The 21,969-nt window shown below is 45.6% G+C and overlaps 1 protein-coding gene across 1 annotated transcript in view; it reads left to right on the top strand.

Moving 5' to 3' along the window:
• SGMS1 (sphingomyelin synthase 1) overlaps positions 1 to 21,969 on the top strand; it is a 278,326-nt gene that overhangs the window by 82,670 nt on the left and 173,687 nt on the right. The window contains exon 3 of the mRNA XM_057308559.1: positions 14,689 to 14,779. The gene's annotated coding sequence lies outside the window, so the exon portion shown is untranslated. The remainder of the gene's footprint in view (positions 1 to 14,688; positions 14,780 to 21,969) is intronic.

Genomic DNA, 21,969 nt, shown 5'->3' with positions numbered 1-21,969 from the left:
ATTTATTTGACAGAGACAGCCAGCGAGAGAGGGAACACAAGCAGGGGGAGTGGGAGAGGAAGAAGCAGGCTCCCAGCAGAGGAGCCTGATGTGGGACTGGATCCCGGAACGCTGGGATCACGCCCTGAGCCGAAGGCAGTCGCTTTAACGACTGCGCTACCCAGGCGCCCCTCTTTTTTTAACAGGAATGTAGGATTTCATATTAAATGCACCGTGGTTCATTTAGCCATGTATTTATTAAAGCATTTCTATTTTCCCTCTTTCTCTATTTAATTCATATAAATGTGCATATATATGTACAGTGTCATATGTCTTTTATCTTTTTTATTCAAGACTAAGTGTTTTTTTTACAGGTTTATATATGTTCTCTTTTGTAATAATGAATCACTATTTATTACTCCTACAATGAAAATAATGAAGAAATTGTGTGGGGCGCCTGGGTGGCACAGCAGTTAGGCGTCTGCCTTCAGCTCAGGGCGTGATCCTGGCGTTATGGGATCGAGCCCCACATCAGGCTCTTCTGCTATGAGCCTGCTTCTTTCTCTCCCACTCCCCCTGCTTGTGTTCCCTCTCTCTCTCTGGCTATCTCTGTCGAATAAATAAATAAAATCTTTAAAAAAAAAAAAAGAAATTGTGTGAACTTATACTTATGTATGTGTGTAAACACATTTACAAATAACGAACTTTTAAAAGGCTCTGTGGAGGTAAAATATTGTGTGTTGACAACTGATGATTCAGATGAGCTGAGACATAGACAGTGAATCTTCCTATTGCTCACTTTTTCATTCGGATTTAAAGCCGATGGATTTATCAATGTACTAGTGCACCGCCCTTTCCGAGAGCCTCGTGCTGTTCTTCCACACTTCCTGATGCTTGTGAGAACCTCAGTTCACTATGCTGAAAACTGCAGCAAAGGAACACTGGTATATAAAGTAAGAAAAGAAAAAGGAGTTCATCTTTACAAAAGTTTGAGTTAAAATTCAAAAAACAAGCAGTCCTGACCTGAGCAGTTTCTATCGAATTTTAAAAAGAATTTAAGTCCGAAGTAAAATAAAAGAATTTCTTGGAGGAAACTCTGTCCACTTATTTTTCACTATCTCACTTTGTCATAGATTCCAGGGAGGTTTTGATACTTGCCTCATGTTTCTGTTCTTAGGACACGACATGGAGACGTTGGTTTTCTTATCAGTACCCTGTTTTCACTGTACTCGAGCTCCGTGTCTTTTGTCAGGATCAGTGTCTCATTCTATGGGTGTGTATGGCATGTGTCTCCGTTATCGGTGGGTGTGATTCCCCAGCGGACTTGGAGCTCCTCTGAGACTGCTGTGCAGACCGGTCCTGGCAGCTAACTCGGTACCAGGACTAGTGAGTGCACTCGGTGGATTGCTGACGCGAGCTGACATATTCTGTGGCTCGCACACTGAGAGAGATGAGTTATTGGTCTAGCCCACGGTCGTAGCAAGTGCAGGAAATCCAAACCTGAACCGGGTAGCACTAGGCAAAGATGGATGGACCCGTCCAAGGTGAAAGACGGAAAGGCCATCTTCCAGGTAAGGATTGTGGGGAGGATTGTGGAGGTAATGTGAAAACCAAAGTGCTAGCATTTGTAGGGCTTTAAAAAATAAGCGGAGTTGATGTCAAGTTTAACTGCATTTGTTATTATGTGAGTAATTCAGTCCCATGCCTGAATTTGGCCGCAGAATCTGGGTTGGAATCCTGGCTGTGCCACCTGCCAGCCAATTTCTTATCCTTCCTCTCTGACCTTCATTGTCTTATCTGTAAGACAGGGGGAATGGTGCCCACCTTATCTTGCTGTGGCTACGACTAGGCTGAGGTCTGGCACATCCCAAGTGCTCGGTCAGTGAAGACGGTGGGATTGTTACAGGCGACACCCCCAGAAGTTTCACTCAAGCTGTAGGTGACAAGAGTAGGGGAGGAACAAGTCTTGTCCTTCTGCCTTCTGGGTTCTCACTGGGGCCCCTGTACCAAAGGACAGATTAACAGGGGAAAAGCAGTGTATTAACGTGTATATCTCATATAAATATGGGAAGAGTAACTCAAAGAAGTGACTAGAATTTGGGCTTAGGTACCATCTTAAGCCAGGTGTGAGGAACAAGTGATGGGAAGGGGATCAGGAAAAGTACAGCAAGCCAAGGGTAAGCTTGCTTCACAGTGGGTAAGAGTGTTTTGTGAGTCTTCTTTTTATCCTTCTTTTCCTGGTACACAGAGAGGAAACCCCCTTGCAAATGGAGATTTCCTTTGTACATGTAAATTTCCCTTATAAAAGGGTAACTTCTACTCGGTTTTCTGTGCTGCTTCTATGTCTACTGTCTCAAAATAATTGGCTCACAATGACCCTTAATAATTGGCTCAAATATGCCCCAAAGAGGCATATTTGGGGTGAAAGACTCTGGTCTTCTGTAGTAGGGAAGGTCCTGGCCGCAGCAGACAACAGAGAGAAGGCAGGTCATTGGGTAGGATGAGTGGATTCCACCAGCCCCCTTTGTGGGGCGGTTGGTGGAACGGGCAGATGAAGGGCTTTGCAGTTTGCAGACCCTGGTTTGAATGCTACTGCAGGGATTTCGGGGGACTTTCTGCGTGTGGTGTAGTGGCCAGCTCTAATCCTTGGTTCAGTAGTAATCATGCTGATAGACCCACAGAAGGGGCAACTTGGGGGTGCTTGTCTGTCAAAACTTGTCCCATTTCATTGAGCATCCCATACTCAATGCCTCGGGACAACCAAAATGCTGTTTCTTGCAGTCGGCTTCTAAGTTTCTTTGTAACGACTGGGATTTACTTGGGATTATAAGGATAAGGGCGTTTATAATGGTAAACCGCTATGCAAAGTTTCCCCATATAAATAGAATGGTTTGTTACTATTAAGAAAAGTAAAAACTGAGAAAAGAGACTTAAGGTACAAATAGGTAGCCTGTGTATATTCCTTTTAAGACGTAAAATGAAGTCAGGCGCACACTTCAGGGATGGCTGCTCCCCTTCTGGTTAGGTGGCTGATGATGGGGTCTTCACTTCTGCAGGTGGTGGGCTGACCTATAAACAGTGCCTGCTCCAGCCAAATGGGGCCATAGCCTTCTGAGTTGGGAAATAGTTGTTGAAAGTTCTGAAAGCCTTTAATTTCAGTTAGTTCTGGGATTTTGTATAAGAGATCACATTCAAATGGTTTTTCCTGGGAGGCCTTGTTTTGGGGACTAACCTCTCTGTAATGCCAATAGCAGATCAGTAAATCATCTTATTTAGTGTTTTTAAACCTAATACAAGGAAGAGGTGTTTTCCCCTATATCATCAGTGCCTCTGTGAGTACTTTTTGAGGTACACTTTACTGTGTTCCCAGCTTTTACTTAGTAAAGATGTAAGAAACCCTGTAACAGTGCTTCTACGTGTATTGTTTAAAAAAAAAAAGATGATTCAGGGGGCGCCTGGGTGGCTCAGTTGGTGAAGCCTCTGCCTTCGGCTCAGGTCATGATCCCAGGGTCCTGGGATCGAGCCCCGCATCAGGCTCCCTGCTCAGAGTCGAGTCTGCCTCTCCTTCTCACTCTGCCCCTCCCCAACACCCCCCCCCCCCCACGCATGTGCACGCTCTCTCTCTTAAATAAATAAAATCCTTAAAAAAAAAGATGATTCGGTTTTTTGGTCCTTAGGGGGAAAAGCCCTTTTATATTCTTTCTTTGATCCGAATTATGTGGCCTGCCCCATTTCCCGTTTAGCTCTGGCTATCAGAAATTTAAAGATTATTTTAATATTGAAGCACACCAAAAGCATTACGTTGTGGTTGGAAAATCAGTTTCTTTTGTTCTTTTTGTGACTTTATATTTGTGCCTGTTCCCTTCAAGTGCACATGGGACTTTCTTGGATATGGATAACATTGAAATAATCTAATAAAATGAACTTCTTATGATAGTGTCATTCATTCATTTGGCTTGTATCTTTAAGACTTTTGGACAGAGGGATGCCTGGATGGCTCAGTCAGTTAAGCATCTGCCTTCAGCTCAGGTCATCATCCCAGGTCCTGGGATTGAGTCCTGCATTGGGCTCCCCTCTCAGTGGAGAGCCTGCTTCTCCCTCTCCCTCTGCCTCTCCCCCTGCTTGTGCTTTCTCTGTCAAATAAATTTTTAAAAAATCTTAAAAAAAAAAAGACTTTGGGACAGAAAATGACATGCAGTTTTAATTGGCTATACAAAGGCCAGGGATCTTGAAGGAAACTCTAGGGCCAAAAACCCTGGGACAGCTCAGACACTGTGTGGTTTTTCACAGGGGTGGGGTGAGGACCGAGGAGCGTGGTGACGATTTGAGATATTTAGTGTATAGACGGCCTGGGCTGCAGTTCTCTTGGAGGAAAATAATGAGGATTGGACGAAGAAATGGCAAAGCACGCCGCGGGGCTGAAGTGTGCGGCCGCACTGGTCGCTCCCCCGCTCTGAGCCCTCCTGCCCTGGGTTCTGCTCTGCTGAAAGCGTTCATTGTGCGGGACCCTAGTTGTTTGTTTACGGCCCATGTCTCTGTTAGAGCTGCGGGCGGTCTGGCCTTGGTCTTTTGTTGGCTGCGTCCAGCACAAGGCTCGCAGTGTGTTCTTGACATCCATGATTCATGTTTCTGAAATAGCAGATCAGAAGCACATTTTAGGCCAGCAAGTATTTCAGTATATGGACAAATATTTTGAATAGTCAAAAAGGGTTGGGAGGCATTTTTTGCCCCCAAAGTATGTGTTTGTTCCACCCCCGCCCCAAAACTCAGAAAATCCGATCTCCTGCAGCCCCACGTTTCTTGAACTCCCTGGTTTCTAAAGCAGTTTGGTGCTGGAATGGGGTAGGTGGCGCTTCGTCAGGCAGGCCTGCCCGCCGTGTCCCCTGCGCAGGTCTGCGTGGCGCTGGGCGTGGACATCCATTGGTAGGTTTTGAAGGCCTGTTGTGCTGAGGATGCAGTGGTGACCAGTGTGGACTCTCCCTCAGGGACAGGGTTCCTACTTCAGAAGTATTAGAGGCAGACTCACGTCTTAGAATTTATACAGTGAACTTTGTGGTTGCCTTCTGTTTTCCCTGAGGGCAGGTGACACAGTCATAGGTTGCGCTGTCTGTGATAAGGATGTTCTGCTGTCAACAACACTAGACAAGGGCGTCCTGACGTACCTGCTCCTTCCGTACCCACTCTCACCCTAGACACGAGCTTTGTGGTGCGCCACTGATGTCACCATTGTCCTCGCTCTGGGACCCGCGGTGCGGCTGTCCCGTCACTCTGGGCTCACCACAGCCGGTAGTAAGTGACCCGTCTCCAGCCATGTTCCCACTGGACGGTCACATGAGGTCTGTGCTAGGATACATCGCTTCAGCAGGTGGTCTGTCATGACCCGTCAGTGCCTTGGGCTTCTCCGCAGCGCAGAATGCACCACGGGGGTGACACAAGGATTGCGCTGAGTGGTGCTGCGCGGAATTCCCATTGGTGTCAAGGCAACACTTCGCGGAGTGGTGGCGTCTGACCCTGGATGATGTCCCTGCTTACCTCACTGGCGAGTCTTTCAGTTTTGAGCCACAGACTCTGGTTTTTCTTTGTGGCGTGACGTGGAGCCTGTCGCTTTACCCCTTCGCCGCTGAGAACCCTCATCTGCACGGTCGGGGTCATTGGGGAAACCGCCGAGCGGTTTGAAACTTGAACGGCCCTGTGGGGTGCCCGTCACAGGACTCAGAGCAGTGTAGGCTGGTGGCACACCCCAGCTGCTCTCACCTCTTCACATGGGAGCCCTTGCTTCCTGTGCATTTTATAACACAGGTTTGTAAGTCCTTAGCACAGGTCTCACCTATTGATATTTTCATGAACCCGCGGTGTATTTCAGATCCTGCAGACAGAGCGCTTTCGGGGCTGTAGACTGGTGCTGTCTGCTGGCTGGGGTTTTTTCAGCTGGCTGAGGACCGAGTCGTGATGCGGAACAGCGCTGCAGGTTGATTGATTGATTGATTGATTGACTTGTATAGTCTTTAGTGGCAGATACTGGACATAAGCTCTTTACATAAGTATCTCATTTATTTTTTTTTTTTTGGACTTTTATTTATTTATTTATTTTATTTTATTTTTTTTAATGATTTTATTATTATTATTATTATTATATTATGTTAGTCACCATACAGTACATCCCCGGTTTCCAATGTAAGGCTCGATGATTCATTAGTTGCATGTAACACCCAGTGCACCATGCAATACGTGCCCTCCTTACTACCCATCACCGGTCTATCCCATTCCCCCACCCCCCTCCCCTCTGAAGTCCTCAGTTTGTTTCTCATAGTCCATAGTCTCTCATGTTTCATTCCCCCTTCTGATTACCCCCCCTTTCTTTATCCCTCTCTTCCCCTACCGATCATCCTAGTTCTTATGTTCCATAGATGAGAGAAATCATATGATAGTTGTCTTTCTCTGCTTGACTTATTTCACTTAGCATTATCTCCTCCAGTGCTGTCCATGTTGTAGCAAATGTTGAGAACTCGTTCTTTCTGATAGCTGAGTAATATTCCATCATATATATGGACCACAACTTCTTAATCCAGTCATCTGTTGAAGGGCATCTCGGCTCCTTCCACAATTTAGCTATTGTGGACATTGCTGCTATGAACATTGGGGTGCATATGGCCCTTCTCTTCACTACGTCTGTATCTTTGGGGTAAATACCCAGTAGTGCAATGGCTGGGTCATAGGGTAGCTCAATTTTTAACTTTTTAAGGGACCTCCACACTGTTTTCCAGAGTGGCTGTACCAACTTGCATTCCCACCAACAATGTAGGAGGGATCCCCTTTCTCCACATCCTCTCCAACAATTGTTGTCTCTTGCCTTGTCTATTTTTGCCATTCTAACTGGCGTAAGGTGGTATCTCAGTGTGGTTTTGATTTGAATTTCTTTGATGGCTAATGATTTTGAACATTTTTTCATGTGTCTGTTAGCCATTTGTATGTCTTCATTGGAAAAGTGTCTGTTCATATCTTCTGCCCATTTTTTGATTTGTTTATTTGTTTCTCGTGTATTGAGTTTGAGAAGTTCTTTGTAGATCTTGGATACCAGTCCTTTATCTGTAGTGTCATTTGCAAATATATTCTCCCATTCCGTGGGCTGCCTCTTAGTTTTTCTGACTGTTTCCTTGGCTGTGCAGAAACTTTTAATCTTGATGAAGTCCCATAAGTTCATTTTATCTTTTGTTTCTCTTGCCTTTGGGGATGTGTCATGAAAAAGGTTGCTTTGGCCGATGTCGTAGAGGTTGTTGCCTATGTTCTCCTCTAGAATTTTGATGGATTCCTGTCTCACCTCGAGGTCTTTCATCCATTTGGAGTTTATTTTTGTGTATGGTGTGAGATAGTGGTCAAGTTTCATTCTCTTGCATGTAGCTGTCCAATTTTCCCAGCACCACTTATTGAAGAGACTGTCTTTTTCCCACCGGATGTTTTTTCCTGCTTTATCAAATATTAGTTGCCCAAAGAGCCGAGGGTCCATTTCTGGGTTCTCTATTCTGTTCCATTGGTCTATGTGTCTGTTTTTGTGCCAGTACCATGCTGTCTTTGTGATCACAGCTTTGTAGTACAGCTCGAAATCCGGCATTGTGATGCCCCCAGCTTTGTTTTTCCTTTTCAACAGTTCCTTGGAGATTCGGGGCCTTTTCTGTTTCCATACAAATTTAAGGACTGTTTGTTCCAGTTCTTTGAAAAATGTCCTTGGTATTTTGATCGGGATAGCATTGAAAGTGTAGATTGCTCTGGGTAGCATGGACATTTTAACTATGTTAATTCTTCCGATCCATGAGCATGGAATATCTTTCCATCTTTTTATGTCTTCCTCAATGTCTTTCAAGAGTGATTTATAGTTTCTAGAATATAGGTCCTTTACGTCTCAGGTTAAGTTAATTCCAAGGTAACGTATGGTTTTTGGTGCTATTGTAAATGGGATGGATTCCCTAATTTCTCTTTCTTCGGTCTCGTTATTCGTGTATAGAAATGCAACTGATTTCTGAGCATTTATTTTGTATCCTGCCACGTTACTGAATTGCTCTATAACTTCTAATAGTTTGGGAGTGGCTTCTTTTGGGTTTTCCATATAGAGTATCATGTCATCTGCAAAGAGAGACATTTTGACTTCTTCTTTGCCGATTTGAATACCTTTGATCCCTTTTTGTCGTCTGATTGCTGTTGCAAGGACTTCTAGTACTATGTTGAATAATAGTGGCGAGAGTGGGCATCCTTGTCGAGTTCCTGATCTTAAGGGAAAGGCTTCCAGCTTTTCCCCATTGAGAATAATATTTGCAGTAGGCTTTTCATAGATGGCTTTTATGAGATTGAGAAATGTACCTTCTATTCCTACACTCTGAAGGGTTTTAATCAGGAAAGGATGCTGTATTTTGTCAAATGCTTTTTCGGCATCGATTGAGAGGATCATATGGTTCCTGAGTCTTTTCTTGTTGATATGATGTATCACGCTGATTGATTTGCGAATATTAAACCACGCTTGCATCCCAGGTATGAATCCCACTTGATCGTGATGGATAATCCTTTTAATGTACTGTTGGATTCTATTAGCAAGTATCTTGTTGAGGACTTTGGCGTCCATATTCATTAGGGAAATCGGTCTGTAATTCTCCTTTTTGATGGGGTCTTTGCCTGGTTTGGGGATCAAGGTAATATTGGCCTTATAGAATGAGTTTGGTAGCTTTCCTTCTGTTTCTATTTTTTGAAATAGCTTTAGGAGAATAGGTATTATTTCTTCTTTGAATGTTTGGTAGAATTCCCCAGGAAAACCGTCCGGGCCTTGAGTTTTGTTATTTGGAAGGTTGTTTATCACTGACTCAATCTCTTCATAATTAATTGGCCTGTTTAAGGAATCAATTTCTTCCGGTTTCAATCTTGGTAGTTTATAGGTTTCCAGGAAGGATTCCATCTCTTCCAGATTGCTTAGTTTATTGGCATATAGCTGTTGATAAAAATTTCTAATAATCCTTCCAATTTCAATGGTGCTCGTCGTGACCTCTCCTTTTTCATCCATAATTTTAATAATCTGGGTCCTTTCTCTTTTCTTTTGGATAAGTCTTGCCAGTCGTCTGTCAATTTTATTGATTCTCTCCAAGAACCAGCTTCTAGTCCTGTTGATCTGCTCTACTGTACTTCTGGTTTCTGCTTGATTGATTTCAGCTCTAATTTTGGTCAACTGCTTCCTCGTGCGTGGATTAGGCCTGTCCCTCTGTTGCTGTTCCAGCTTCTTGAGGTGAGAATATAAAAACTGCATTTTAGATTTTTCTATTCTTTTGAGTGAGGCTTGGATGGCTATGTATTTCCCCCTTAGGACTGCCTTTGCAGTATCCCATAGGTTTTGGACTGTTGTATTTTCATTCTCATTGGTCTCCATAAATTGTTTAATTTGATTTTTGATTTCCTGGTTTATCGAGTCATTCCTGAGCAGGATGGTTCTTAGTCTCCAAGTGTTTGAGTTTCTTCCAAATTTTTCCTTGTGGTTGAGTTCCAATTTCAGAGCGTTGTGGTCTGAGAATATGCAGGGGATAATTTCAATCTTTTGGTATCGGTTGAGACCTGTTTTGTGTCCCAGAACATGGTCTATTCTTGAGAATGTTCCATGGGCATTAGAATAGAATGAGTATTCTTTGGTTCTGGGGTGTAGTGTTCTATATATATCTATGAGGTCCAACTCGTCGAGTATGGCATTCAAAGCCTTTGATTCTTTGCTTAGTTTTTGCCAGGGTGTTCTGTCTATTTCTGAGAGTGGAGTGTTGAGGTCCCCTACTATTAATGTATTTTTATTTATATGTCTCTTTATTCTGGTTAAGAGTTGGCTTGTGTATCTTGCTGCTCCCCTGTTGGGGGCATATATATTTATAATTGTCATATCCACTTGTTGAATACTTCCCTTAAGAATAATATAGTGCCCTTCTGCGTCTCTAACTATAGTCTGTAGTTTAAAATCCAATTTATCTGATATGAGAATTGCTACCCCAGCTTTCTTTTGAGGTCCATTTGCGTGAAAGATGGTACTCCATCCCCTTACTCTCAGTCTGAATGCATCTTTGGGTTTGAAATGAGTCTCTTGTAGACAGCAAATGGATGGGTCATTTCTTTTTATCCAATCTGCAACCCTGTGGCGTTTTATGGGATGGTTCAAACCATTTACATTAAGACTGAGTCATAAGTATCTCATTTAATCCGTACAAGGAGGACAGTGCAGCACAGAGAGGTCAGGCAGGTGGTTGATGGGAGGACGGTGATTGACCGCCAGGCACCTAGCCCTCCCCTTTCCCTTCAGCGTGTGTGTAAGGGTTCTGTGCATGGTGTGCGGTCTGGGCTGGGGCTTTGTGCTTGAACACTTGTTCTCTACTTAGAGGGCATGTGCTCTCTGTCAGGTGTAAAGACAACACAGACCATCTGTGACACTGCGCTGTATCTTTCTGCTGGACCTCTTTCCTGGCCTGTCCCTGCTGTAGTTCCTAGTGGTCAGGTCTCAGGGGAGGCAGTGTGTTGGGTGGTTAAGAGCACGGGGCTCTGAAATCAGACAGCTGCCGATGAATCCTCTTCCCTGGGTTAAACCTTCCCTGTGAGTTTCGTACTTCGAGTTAGGTTTCAGGGAGCTCTACACTTCTCCTTTTCATCCTTTTCCTTTTTTTAAAAAAATTTTCCCCCGAAAGGTAGAGCCCTTAGATTACTTTGATCCTGGCCAATATTTATGACGTCACAGTCAGGGTCTGCAGTGTGAAGAAGGGAACCTGGGCGAGTAATGAGCTGTCCTGAAATACTCATCGCGGGGCACCTGGGTGGCTCGGTTGGTTAAGCAGCTGCTTTCGGCTTGGGTCATGATCCCAGGGTCCTGGGATCGAGTTCCACGTCATCGGGCTCCCTGCTTAGTGGGGAGTCTCCTCCCTCTGCCTCTGCTCTTCCCCCTGCTCGTGCGTGCTCGCTGTCTCTCCCTCTGTCTCTGTTTTTCTCTCTGACAAAAAATAAATAAAATCTTTAAAAAAAAAAAAAGATTCATCCTCCCTGATGCACTTCATGAGAGTGTCCGTGGGGCCTTTGCCAGGCCTCGTCCCTCAGCTCAGGTCCACGGTCTGCAGCCAGATGGACATTGGATCAGTGACGCGGGGGCCCCGATGGAGTACAATGGATGGATTTTGCCTCTTCATTGATCCTCACTTACGCCACGTGTGTCAGAGCTGATGTGTTACCCTAGTGGAGAAGCCCGAGGTAGAGGCCGAGGGAGCGGCCTGGGACCTGCCAGGCTTTGACGGGCATGTTCCGTTTGAGAAATTGGGTTAGGCAGGCTGTGGTGTGGATTTCTAATAAGGAGAAAGTCTGCTCCAGAAGCAGAAAGAGGACATCCCATGTTCCCGCCGGGCACAGTGTGTGCCGTGGGCACAGAGCTCCTGGCTGTGCGGGGAAGGGCTGTTCTCCGTTTTCCTCTCTTCTCCAGGATGTGATGAAAATACCATTCTTGTTTGACAGTTTCCTTTCGATTAACTTTGCATCTGGGGTTGCAGAGTTGTTTCTTTCTTTCTTTCTTTTTTTTTTTTTTAAAGATTTTATTTATTTGTGAGAGAGAGAGAGAGTGTAAAAGCAGGGGGCGGGCAGAGGGAAAGGAAGAAGCAGGCCTCCCGCTGAACACAGAGCCCCAGGATCCTGAGATCATGACCTGAACCAAAGGCAGATGCCTAACCTACTGAGCCACCCAGGTGCCCCCCGCCTTTCTTTTTTTTTTCCTACTATTTTTCTCCTTATTATGTCTCCTCAATGGTTAGAAGTAGGAATGTAAATGCACCCGGAAGTGATTTCTGTTGAGAGGACTCTTCTCCCCCCGCCAAGTACATGCACCTGAACCGGAGAAACGTAGAGCGGCAAATAAGTGTCCTTTCTTTGGCAGTCTGTAGCGGGTTGTCATGCCCCTGGAGGAGGGGCTGTGGAGTAAGCCTAAATGCGTGTCCAAGTGACAGCCAGCTGGCATCTGAAGTGACGCTCAGCCTCCCGGAAGGAATAGAGCCATTTCCCTGGTATTTTGTTTGGAATTTGCCAGACTGCTAGAGAGCATCTCTCCCACCACGGTGTTGCCGCGAAAGCAAGCACATACACTTCTAAGAAGCATTGTTAGAAGGAGGGTTTGAAATGTTTAAATAAAGGGCCTTCACTGTATGCTCAGTGTCCCTTCCAGTAGAGCAGCCTGTGTTCCAGAAACATCGCCGGATGTCGAAACTATGAAAACGGAAAGACGAGCAGTGGGTGCTGGGCTTGGCCTCCTGTGGTGGAACCTGGATGGCGGTGGCCCGCACTATGGTCCCCGAGAGGAGGGAGGACCCCCGTTTGCCCTGGTCTCTGCCTGAGCGCCCTCTGGGCTCTGCTCCAGGCCCTGGGGGGCGGGGGTGGTGGTCTTGCAGCGTGGGGGCTGCTGGTGAGGCTGGAATCGGAATGGCCCGGGGCTGGAGGGGGCATTGTGTGAGGGGTGTGTCTGTGTGCAGGCCTAGCAGGGGCAGCTGCTGCCGGGCAGGGAGCAGGGGGCCTTACAAGGTACTAAGTCTTCTGAGTGCTCGCTGGGTCCTGCAGTACTGAGAGAAGCAGAGAGCTCTGGCCTTGCCACGGTGCAGAGGCTCGCTGAGCACCGTAGCCGTTCTGGTGAGACAGCAAGATGAGCACAGCTCAGGAGCAGGGGCCGCACGCAAGGACTAAGGACACAGCTCAAGCAGACCCGTCTCCGCCAGGCCCCACAGGAGTGAGCAGGTCTGCCGATGACTTGGCTGCCCTCTGGATCAAACAGAACCCCCTCTAACTGCCCACCTTACGATGGAGAAGCAGCAGGAAATGTGGCTTGTCCGTAGCCCGAACAGCCGTCAGTGGAAGCAGGCAGTGCCCAGGCCCTCCTCCCGTTCCAGGAGCCAGGACTTGGGAGGAGCGACTGCGTGCAGAGCAGAGACAGGGCAGGCATGGGAGGAGCCCAGCAACTTCGTTTTTAATGCCAGAAAGGAAGGAAAGAAAAGCTAAGAAAATAAGTGAGTGATAGGGGGGTGTGTTGCGGAGAGAAAGGTTCGAGGAGGTGCCCGCTGGCTAGATCGGAGATCGGCTGGCACCAAGATGGTTCCGCACGCGGTACATCACACACGACAGGATAAACATGATCAGTTATTGAAGAACTAGAGCTTCCAGCATGACCACAAACGGATAAAGGGACGACTGAACGTCGTAGTGCTGAGTATGAAGGGGAATGTGCAGCATGCCGGCGTCGCAGCCACGGTACAGGCCGGCGCTGGGTGTGAAACCTCGGGGACATTTTGATGAGGGACAACGTATTTTCATGGTCTTACAGTATCTCCTCACCCATGACTTATTAGTTTCAAGAGAAGAAAATAATTTTTTTACTGGAGAAACTGGACAGCACTTTGGGTGATGAGAATTAATATTGCCAGGGAGGGGCAGGTGGACCTCCTGCGTGTTTAGATGACAGCCCCGGAGAAGAAAACATCGCCTCGGTGGTCTCTGGCTGGTAGCACACGGCCTGAATTGAATCGTGAGGTAATGTCAGGCAGGTCAAAGTGGAAATGCTTTATGAATACGAAGAGGTGGAGGACTCTGTCCTTCTAAACTCGAATGCCGTAAAAGACGAGAGCAAGCCGTGTGTTTCGGAATAATGGCAGCTAAGTGCTCTACGCCTGGCCCTGGACTGGATCCTGAACTGCTGGGGGAAAGAAGCTCCATGAAGCGCGTCATGGGGTTAATATAGTGGTAAAGTACTGTGTTTGCTGCGAGTGGCAACAGCATTACCGCTGGAGACGAACACCCGGTTCTGGGGTGTATAGAGGTGAAGCGTCATGACGTCTGCACTGTATGTCCACGGGGCTCAGGAACGACGTTGCGTGAATGCGCGTGTCTGCAGCGAGCGAGTGGTTAGGTCTGTGGTGCAGGGTGGTGTCAGGTGCGTCCGAGGGAGGCGTACTTGGCCTTCTTTGTACTGTTCCTGTTCCCTTGACTTTTCTGTAAGCTTGGACTTATTTCCAAATAAAAAATTAAAAAGCTCAGCAGTTCTAACTATGACTTAGAAAAGGAAGGTGTGCGAACAAGATACGTGCATTTCTCAACCATCCTGGTGTGGATGCTCTACCTTCTGGGTTGTCTGTGGTAAACAAACATTTAATCCCGTGACCGTCACTGAACAGGCGAAGCCATTTCTCTGTCTGTTGGCTGAGAACGTATGTGCAGTGCAAGGAGAAATAATGCTACTGCTTTTCAGGTTGAAACCATCCTATTTTGATTTGGTGTCATGGAAGAGGGTTGGAGTGTGGGGTCGTGGAGGTGGTTTCTCCTTCTTCTCTGATACTCGCTGGCTGAGTGGTTATGGGGAAGTTCCCTGACATTTGGGAATGTCAGCTGCTGCCTTTAAAATAATACTTGCCTATTCTCAAAATCTTATGGCTCAAATTAAAAATATGCATGTGAGAGATCTTTGTAAATAATGAAGATTTCTTCTAAAAACATTAAATTACTATTAATAGTTTTGGTTAAGGACAGAAAATGGTTTAGACTGGTGGATAGTGGAGATTTTCTTTACTTCTGGTGGCCCTTTATCCTTTTAAATGTCAAGAATGATCCACAAGAGAGTTTCTTTCCCCAGTGGACCCTTCGGTTCCTTCCGGTTGCCTCCTTTCTCATTTCCTGCCCTTATTATTCCAGGCAAAACTCCAGTGACTGAAGAGCTGTAGATCTTCTGAATTTCGAGAGCAGTGAAGTAGGACCATAGCAGAGGGTGTATGAAAGACAACACGTAAGTCAGACTCCACCTTTTATCCGTTTGCAGACACGTCACGGATCTGAAGTTCCCCAGAGTTGCTCCTGCTTTGTTCTGAGATTGTCCATGAGGCTCTGATGCACGGAGGGACCTTCCAGGCCTTCGAGGTGCCCCAGCTCACCATCAGCCCAGGGGAGGCCAAGTTCAGTTTGGGGAAGGAAGGAGACAGGATTGGACTGGGAAGGCTACATGGGCTAGGGTGTAGACATGTGGAAAACGAAGGGTACAGGGGGTAGCATCTGCCAGAGTTGCTGGAGATGACAGAAAGGGCTTTGCAAGCTCTCAAGTCACATAATAAACAAGGACATTTAAAAGGAAAAAGGGCCACCTGGATTCAGGAAAATCTCTACTTGAGTCTAAACCATTTTTCACCTTTAACCTGAACTATAAATAGTAATTTAATTGTAGAAGAAATTTTGAGGGAAGTTTCCAGGGGCAGGGGGCCCAGGGAGCCATTTGGAATTGGAATTTATTCTGGAATCGGTTATGATAGAGGCTCTCTGTCCGGGAAGATTGTGGTTACCCAGTGCGCGCTCTGTTCCTCAGTGTTCCTCTGTTCCTCCATCCTCCTCTGTTGGAAGACCTGGGGCTGTGTCATGGGTGTGCCGGCCTGCCATGACACAAAGGGTTTGCTCCAGAACCAGACCAGCAAACCATTGCTTGTGTTGAGAAAGTCTACCGAGAGTGAAAATCCCCTGCATGGGGCTGCGTTCTTCATGGTGGCGGTTGCTTTCCATCCTGGCACACAATTACCCTCTCTGTGTACGAACACAAAACCGGGTATCACTTCATGCTGCTTGTTTTTAGGCTGGGTAAGAATGGTATATTGCATGTAGCATTTACTAACTCATTTGTCTTGTTAAGATTCACTTGTTGCATGCATGTGATGGTAGTAAATTGTTTTTTATGGTTAAATAAAATCCTTATTGTAAAAATCTACCACAGGCGCCTGGGTGGCTCAGTAGGTTAAGCGTCTGTCTGTGGCTCTGGTCATGATCCCAGGTCCTGGGACTGAGCCCCACATCGGGCTCCCTGCTCAGTGGGGAGTTGGCTTCTCCCTTTGCCCCTCCCCCCAACTCATGCGCTCACACTCGCTCTCTCCCACAAAAATAAATAAATAAATAAAATCTTAAAAAAAAAAAATCGCATTTTATCTGTTGCTGCACTTCCTTCCAAAATTGGGTATTTTGTTGCCAGTCTAGTGGGTGTAAGATAGATATCACTCTGGTCTTCATTTGCATTTTCCTGATTAATAGTGAGGTTGAGCATCTTTCTTTTTAGTATCCTTTTGAGAAAAGAGTTTGTGATTTTAAGGTAGACAAAATTTTCGGTCTTCTGTTGTATGGCTAATGCACTTTTCTTTATTTCTGTTTTTTTTTTTCTTGGTTTTGTTTTTTTGAAATATAGCCTAATATTCTCTTAACTATGTGTTTGGTTCATTTTCATTGCTAATCTTTTTTTTTTTTTTTTTTTTGGATTGACTGAAGTTTTTGTTGATTTGTGTTCTAATTCAGTGTTCTTTTCTCTGTGGGTTTGGAATGCATTCCATTTCTGTCCTCCTGTGATTGCCCTGAAGTTACACTGTGCACACCTCACAGTTTTGAAGTCAATCAGTAGTTATGGTGTCACCATCCCCCCCCCCCCAGAATAGTACAAAACTTGGACACCTAGTGAAGAGCGTCTCGTGTTCTCATCGCCATCCTTTCTGTGTTTCAGTTCTGTTTTGCCGTACGCATTGGACCATGTTACCTTTTAGAGATGCTATGTTTAGCTTCATATGTAACGTATCTTGCGTCTCTTCCCTTCTTCCATCCTGTACCTTTCCTCTGGTGAGAGGTGCCTCCTTCAGAATTGTCTTCCCTTCGAGTCACTGGGTGGTTGCTTCTCTTGACTTTGGTTTATGGAAAGTGTGTGTGTGTTGCTGTCCCGGGTCTTAGCTGACAGTCGCTGTCGGGCAGCGTTGTGAACGCACTGCGCACGGTCCTTTGGCTTTCGTTGTTGCTCTTGGGAAATCCACTGTTAGGTCTCTCGTCGTCATTCTTTGGTAAATGACTTGGCTCACTGGGGCCCTGCAGTCTCCCTTCCTTGTGTCTGTGTGCGGCTTTCTGGTTTTTATCCTGTTTGTATTTGGATTCATGCCATTCATTGGCTCTGAAAATTTCCCAGCTATTAATGCTCCTAATGCTGTCTCTCTCCTGCTCGCTCTATTTGCTCCTTCTAGTTTCGATAAATAGATGTTAGAGCATCTCTTTTTCTTCTCCATCTCTTTTAATTTGTAGTTGGTATTTTCTTCCCTGTCTTTTTTTCTGTTTGATTCTAGGTAATTTCTTAAGATTTAGCTTCCAGTTTAGTAATTTTCTCTTCAGTGGCGTTGAATTTTTTATTTAACCCATCCTTTGAGTTTTTCATTTCAATGATTACATTTCTTAATTTTTGAAAAAAAATTTTTTAAAATTTATTTGCGAGAGAGAGGAAGAGAGGATACAAGAGGGGGGTGAGGAGCAGAGGGAGAAGCAGACTCCCCGCTGAGCAGGGAGCCCAACATGGGGTTCGATCCCAGGACCCTGGGGTTGTGACCTGAGCTGAAGTTACATGCTTAACTGACTGAGCCACATAGGCGCCCTATTTCTTCATTTTGAAAAGCTCAATTTCTGTTTCAGATCTGCCTGAATATATTTAGTGGTCTCTTTTTTGCTTGCTCATTTTTTTCCCTCCATCTTTTATATCTGTAAGCAACACCAAGCAGAGTTGTTTCATATTCTGTATTGGATAATGCCAGTATCTGAAATCTTTGGTGATGTAAGTCTGTGTTTGTGGCTTGTTTCCTAGTGTCCATGGTGACATGAGGTTTTTTTTTTTTTTTTTTATTAATAATGATTTTTTATTATATTATGTTAGTCACCATACAGTACATCCCCGGTTTTCGATGTAAGGCTCGATGATTCATTAGTTGTGTATAACACCCAGTGCACCATGCAATATGTGCCCTCCTTACTACCCATCACCAGTCTATCCCATTCCCCCACCCCCCTCCCCTCTGTAGATGAGTTTTGATTATGTGCTCATATTTGATAATTATATGTCAGAATCCTGAGGTCTTGTTGAAATTTGTGTGTGTTTGTCCTCGGAGCCAGGAGGGTGCTACAGAGCCAGGACTGTGTTCATTTTCTTTGGGAATCCTGGTTTCTGGTTGGGTTTTCCCTCCCTGTAGAAAGCTTTACTGGTATTCACCTGGCCTCCATGGCAACTCCCACTCTCTTCTTCGCTCAGATTTCAGTGTGCTGTCCCTGCTGTGTCTTCCTGGTGTTTGTTTCTCTTCCTGGAGCTAGCCAATGTACTGAAAAGTATTCCTAAAATTAATTTACCCAGCATAGCAGACAGGCCCTAAAAATACCTGCCCACCATAATTTCTAAATTAGTAATACCCAAGCAATACTTGACAATTTTCCGTATGTGCCTTTATCAATTTTCTTTGACTCTTAAAACTTTATCTGGTACATTAGTTTACCCATGGCTAAGACTAGTGCAGTAGCAAACTCCTTGAGAGCTTGCTAAACTGTATTGACACTCGCATCACATACAATGGCCTTAAACTTTTGCCTAGGTTTTTTTTTTTTCTAGTTAATCTAATGCACTGATTCTAGTTCATCTACTAGTATTCACTTCCTTGGAAATTCAAATCTCTACTTTTGGAAAAACTCATAAGCACAGAGTTCTTATTCACTGCTCCTTTCTTCTGCGTCTCAGGCTGTTTCCTGTTAGAGTGTCATTTTTCTTTTTATGCAGAATCCTGGGTATAAAAGATTCATTTGTGGATCTCTGCTTGTGGATGCCTCTCTTCCTCACGCGGAGTGCAGATAACAGGGGTTTGCTATTGTGAATTAGAGGCATTGTCTCCACAAACCCCCTGTCCTTACATTGCACAGGAAACAGCGTGAAGTCTTTGATTTGTAAAATATCGAATTGCCTTGGGCACATGAAAACATGTTTTGTTTCAAAATGGATGCCAATCGAGGTTGCTGATTTCATAGACTTTTTATTGATTCTTCAGCAGAATGATCACCTGTGGGCAACCACACTCTGACGGGTGTGTGTAGGTCACAGCTTTGTGATGGGAGTGCTGTGGGAGGTGTGTCTGCTTGGCAACGTCCTTATGCTCTGTAGGTTACAGGGAGGATTTTTGTAATACCAGTGTAATCATAAAAAAGGCAGGCACTGGAAATGTTCTTGGGAAGTGCTGAGCTCTGTGGCTAGAAATTCTCCGAAGGATGGCCTGTCACTACTGGCTCTGTACTTTCCCTTGGAAACTGGAAGCATCAGATGATTCTGTGGCTTTTCCTCCCTTGACAGCAGTTACTTAGTCTCTGTGCTCATGTTGTGGGTTCTTGTTGGCTGTCCGTTCAGGCACTAGGGAAGGTTGTTGCTTTCCAGAAGCTTCTTCTGGAGAGCTGGGCAGGAGATGCAGAAGAGCTGGAGAAGCTTGCCAGGAGTGGCCAGTGATTCCCAAGGAAGGCTGGGCGCCGTGGTGCAGGAGCGCACACTGCTCCGTGCGGAGAGGGATCGAATCCCCCGTTGCGTTGTTCCTGGGCCCGGGCAGTGATCGGCTGGAGTGGCCACTGGCCCTTTGGACTTCCGTTCTCCTCTTTTATGGTGAACATGTGTCCTTGGGAGGCTGAGATTTAGATCCTTAGCATGATTTTAACACAGTTCACCTGAATGCAGTGAACTCTGGTCCTATCAGGGCCATGCAGAGAGACAGCCCAGGAACGCAGACTTCTCAGGCAGGGCGTGAAGAACCGGGGGCCTGACAGTCACTGTCAAGACAAGTCTGCTCACCAGGCCCCATCATGTGGCCCAGAGCAGTGCTTTGTGTCACGTGCCCCGTGCCCCGTTTCTCATGACCTTGGTCCTAATCGGGCTTGTCTAGACCACAAATGGTTGGCTTCTCCTCTCTCTGACTCAGCACGGGGACACTTGGCCATACATAACATTTTCCTCCTTTCCCACATGAGGTAATGAACTTTCTATTTCTAAAGAAGATTCTGAAAAGCAGGCTTATTTTTAGCACCTTCTTCTCTAACTTGACCTCCCTCCTGCTCAGCAGATTCACATCTGAATGCTTGTTGTCATACTCTTTATTTGATGCCTGCAGAAATGCCCACGGAGTGATTTTTATTTGCCTTCCTCAGTCAGGGTGTTCGGGGCTTGGCAGCATGGTGTAGAGGGAGTCATACTAGGTTCATCGGTAGCCAGACAACCTGAGTTCAAGCTGAAGTTCTGTTCACGGTCTGTTTGACTTTGGTTAATGACTTAGCTGTTTCTGGGTTTTAGTTTCCCACCTGATAACTACCTTAATCTGTTCATGTGCTAGAGCAGTAGTTCTCAAATGTTTTTTTTTTTTTTCCAAAGATTTTATTTATTTATTTGACAGAGAGACAGCCAGCGAGAGAGGGAACACAAGCAGGGGGAGTGGGAAAGGAAGAAGCAGGCTCCCAGTGGAAGAGCCCAACGTGGGGCTCGATCCCAGAACTCCGGGATCATGCCTTGAGCCAAAGGCAGACGCTTAACGACTGAGCCACCCAGGCGCCCCACTGAGCCACCCAGGCGCCCCTCAAATGTTTTGCTCTTAAGAAACCCTTGATACTCTTGGGGTGCCTGGGTGGGTCAGCTGTTAGGCATCTGGCTTCGGCTCAGGGTGTGATCCCAGGGCTTCCTGCTCCACTGGGAGCCTGCTTCTTCCTCTCCCACTCCCCCTGAGTGTGTTCCCTTTCTCGCTGGCTGTGTCTGTCATGTCAAATAATTAATTAAAAAAAAAAAAGAGAAACCCTTTATACTCTTAAAAACTATTGAGGACTCCAAAGACCTTTGCTGAGGTGGGTTATATTTCGCATTTTACAGTAGGCAGAAAAATGGCCCCCAAAGGTCCCCATGCTAATGCCCAGAACCGGTGAATATATTGCGTTACCTGGCGAAAGAGGCCGCAGAGGAGCCTAAGCCTAGGATCTTGAGATGGGGGAGGATCCCGAATGATCTGGCCTAACCAGGTAGTCATCAGGGTCTCTGTGAGGGGAGGCAGGAGGGAGTTAGCAGGGTGGAAGCAGAGATTGCTGGAAGGGAGGGGAGCATGAGCCAAGGAGCCCAGGTGGCCTCTGGGAAAGGTCCCGGGCGCATTTTCCCCTGGAGCTTCGGGAGGAACTCAGCCCTACCAACACCTTCATTCGGGTCCCATAAGACTCGTTTTTAGACTTCTGACCTCCAGAACTATAAAATAATTTGTGTTATTTTAAGCCACCATTTAATTAAGTTAAATTTAAATTTAATATATTTTAAGCCACCGTTAAATAAAATTTAAGTTTAAAAAAATAATTCATTTAAAAATAACAAACCATTATAGGTTAGCATAAATTACTTTTTTGGGGAAAATAAAATTTTCTAACTAGTACTGAGAAAACTAGCACTGCTTTACATTTTGTAAATGTCTTTAATTCTGCCTTAATAGGAGACAGCTGGATGCTGATATCAGCTCTGCCTTCAGTCCGCTGTGGCATCAGAAGTCACGTAGCCTCTGAAAACTCCCCCGTGTGCTCACGAGAGAGTGAGTGAGCATTAAAGAGGCAAATCATAGTGTTGGTTCTATGGATTACCTCAAAGGGGTGTGGGGTCTCCAGGGGTCCCCAGACCCACTTTGGGAACTTCCGGGCTAGAACGTCGCCCCGCGGCTCTCCTAGCTGCAGAAGACGCTGGAGCTATGGTTCTCATGCTGGGCGCCAGTTACAAAAGTGGAGGTTCTCTTATTAAGAAAGAAAGGGAGAATGAATATTGAGGGATATTTAGGAATCTCAAATTCTTATTATATGAGCGTTTGATGCACATTGTAGGTTAGATAATCACCAAAATGTTGGTTTCCCTTCTCCTTGCCAGGGAAGATGGGCATTCCGCTTCGACTGCACCCTTTAGAAATACCTACGACAGGGCACAATGGTATGTGGGCAGAAGCATAATTGCAGTGAATTGCATTTTTAGCATTTGTAGATAAATTATATAAGACATCTTTTGTTGGGTGCTCACAGGCAGCTTTTTGATATCTTGTTTGGGTCTTTTGAACTTAACAATATGCTTCCTTTCCTTGGGTAGGAGGAAATGTGGAATTGAAATGAGATTCAGAC

Source organism: Ursus arctos, unplaced genomic scaffold (assembly GCF_023065955.2).
Source record: "Ursus arctos isolate Adak ecotype North America unplaced genomic scaffold, UrsArc2.0 scaffold_7, whole genome shotgun sequence".
Classification (NCBI taxonomy): domain Eukaryota; kingdom Metazoa; phylum Chordata; class Mammalia; order Carnivora; family Ursidae; genus Ursus; species Ursus arctos.
This window is presented reverse-complemented; position numbering and strand designations above follow the sequence as displayed.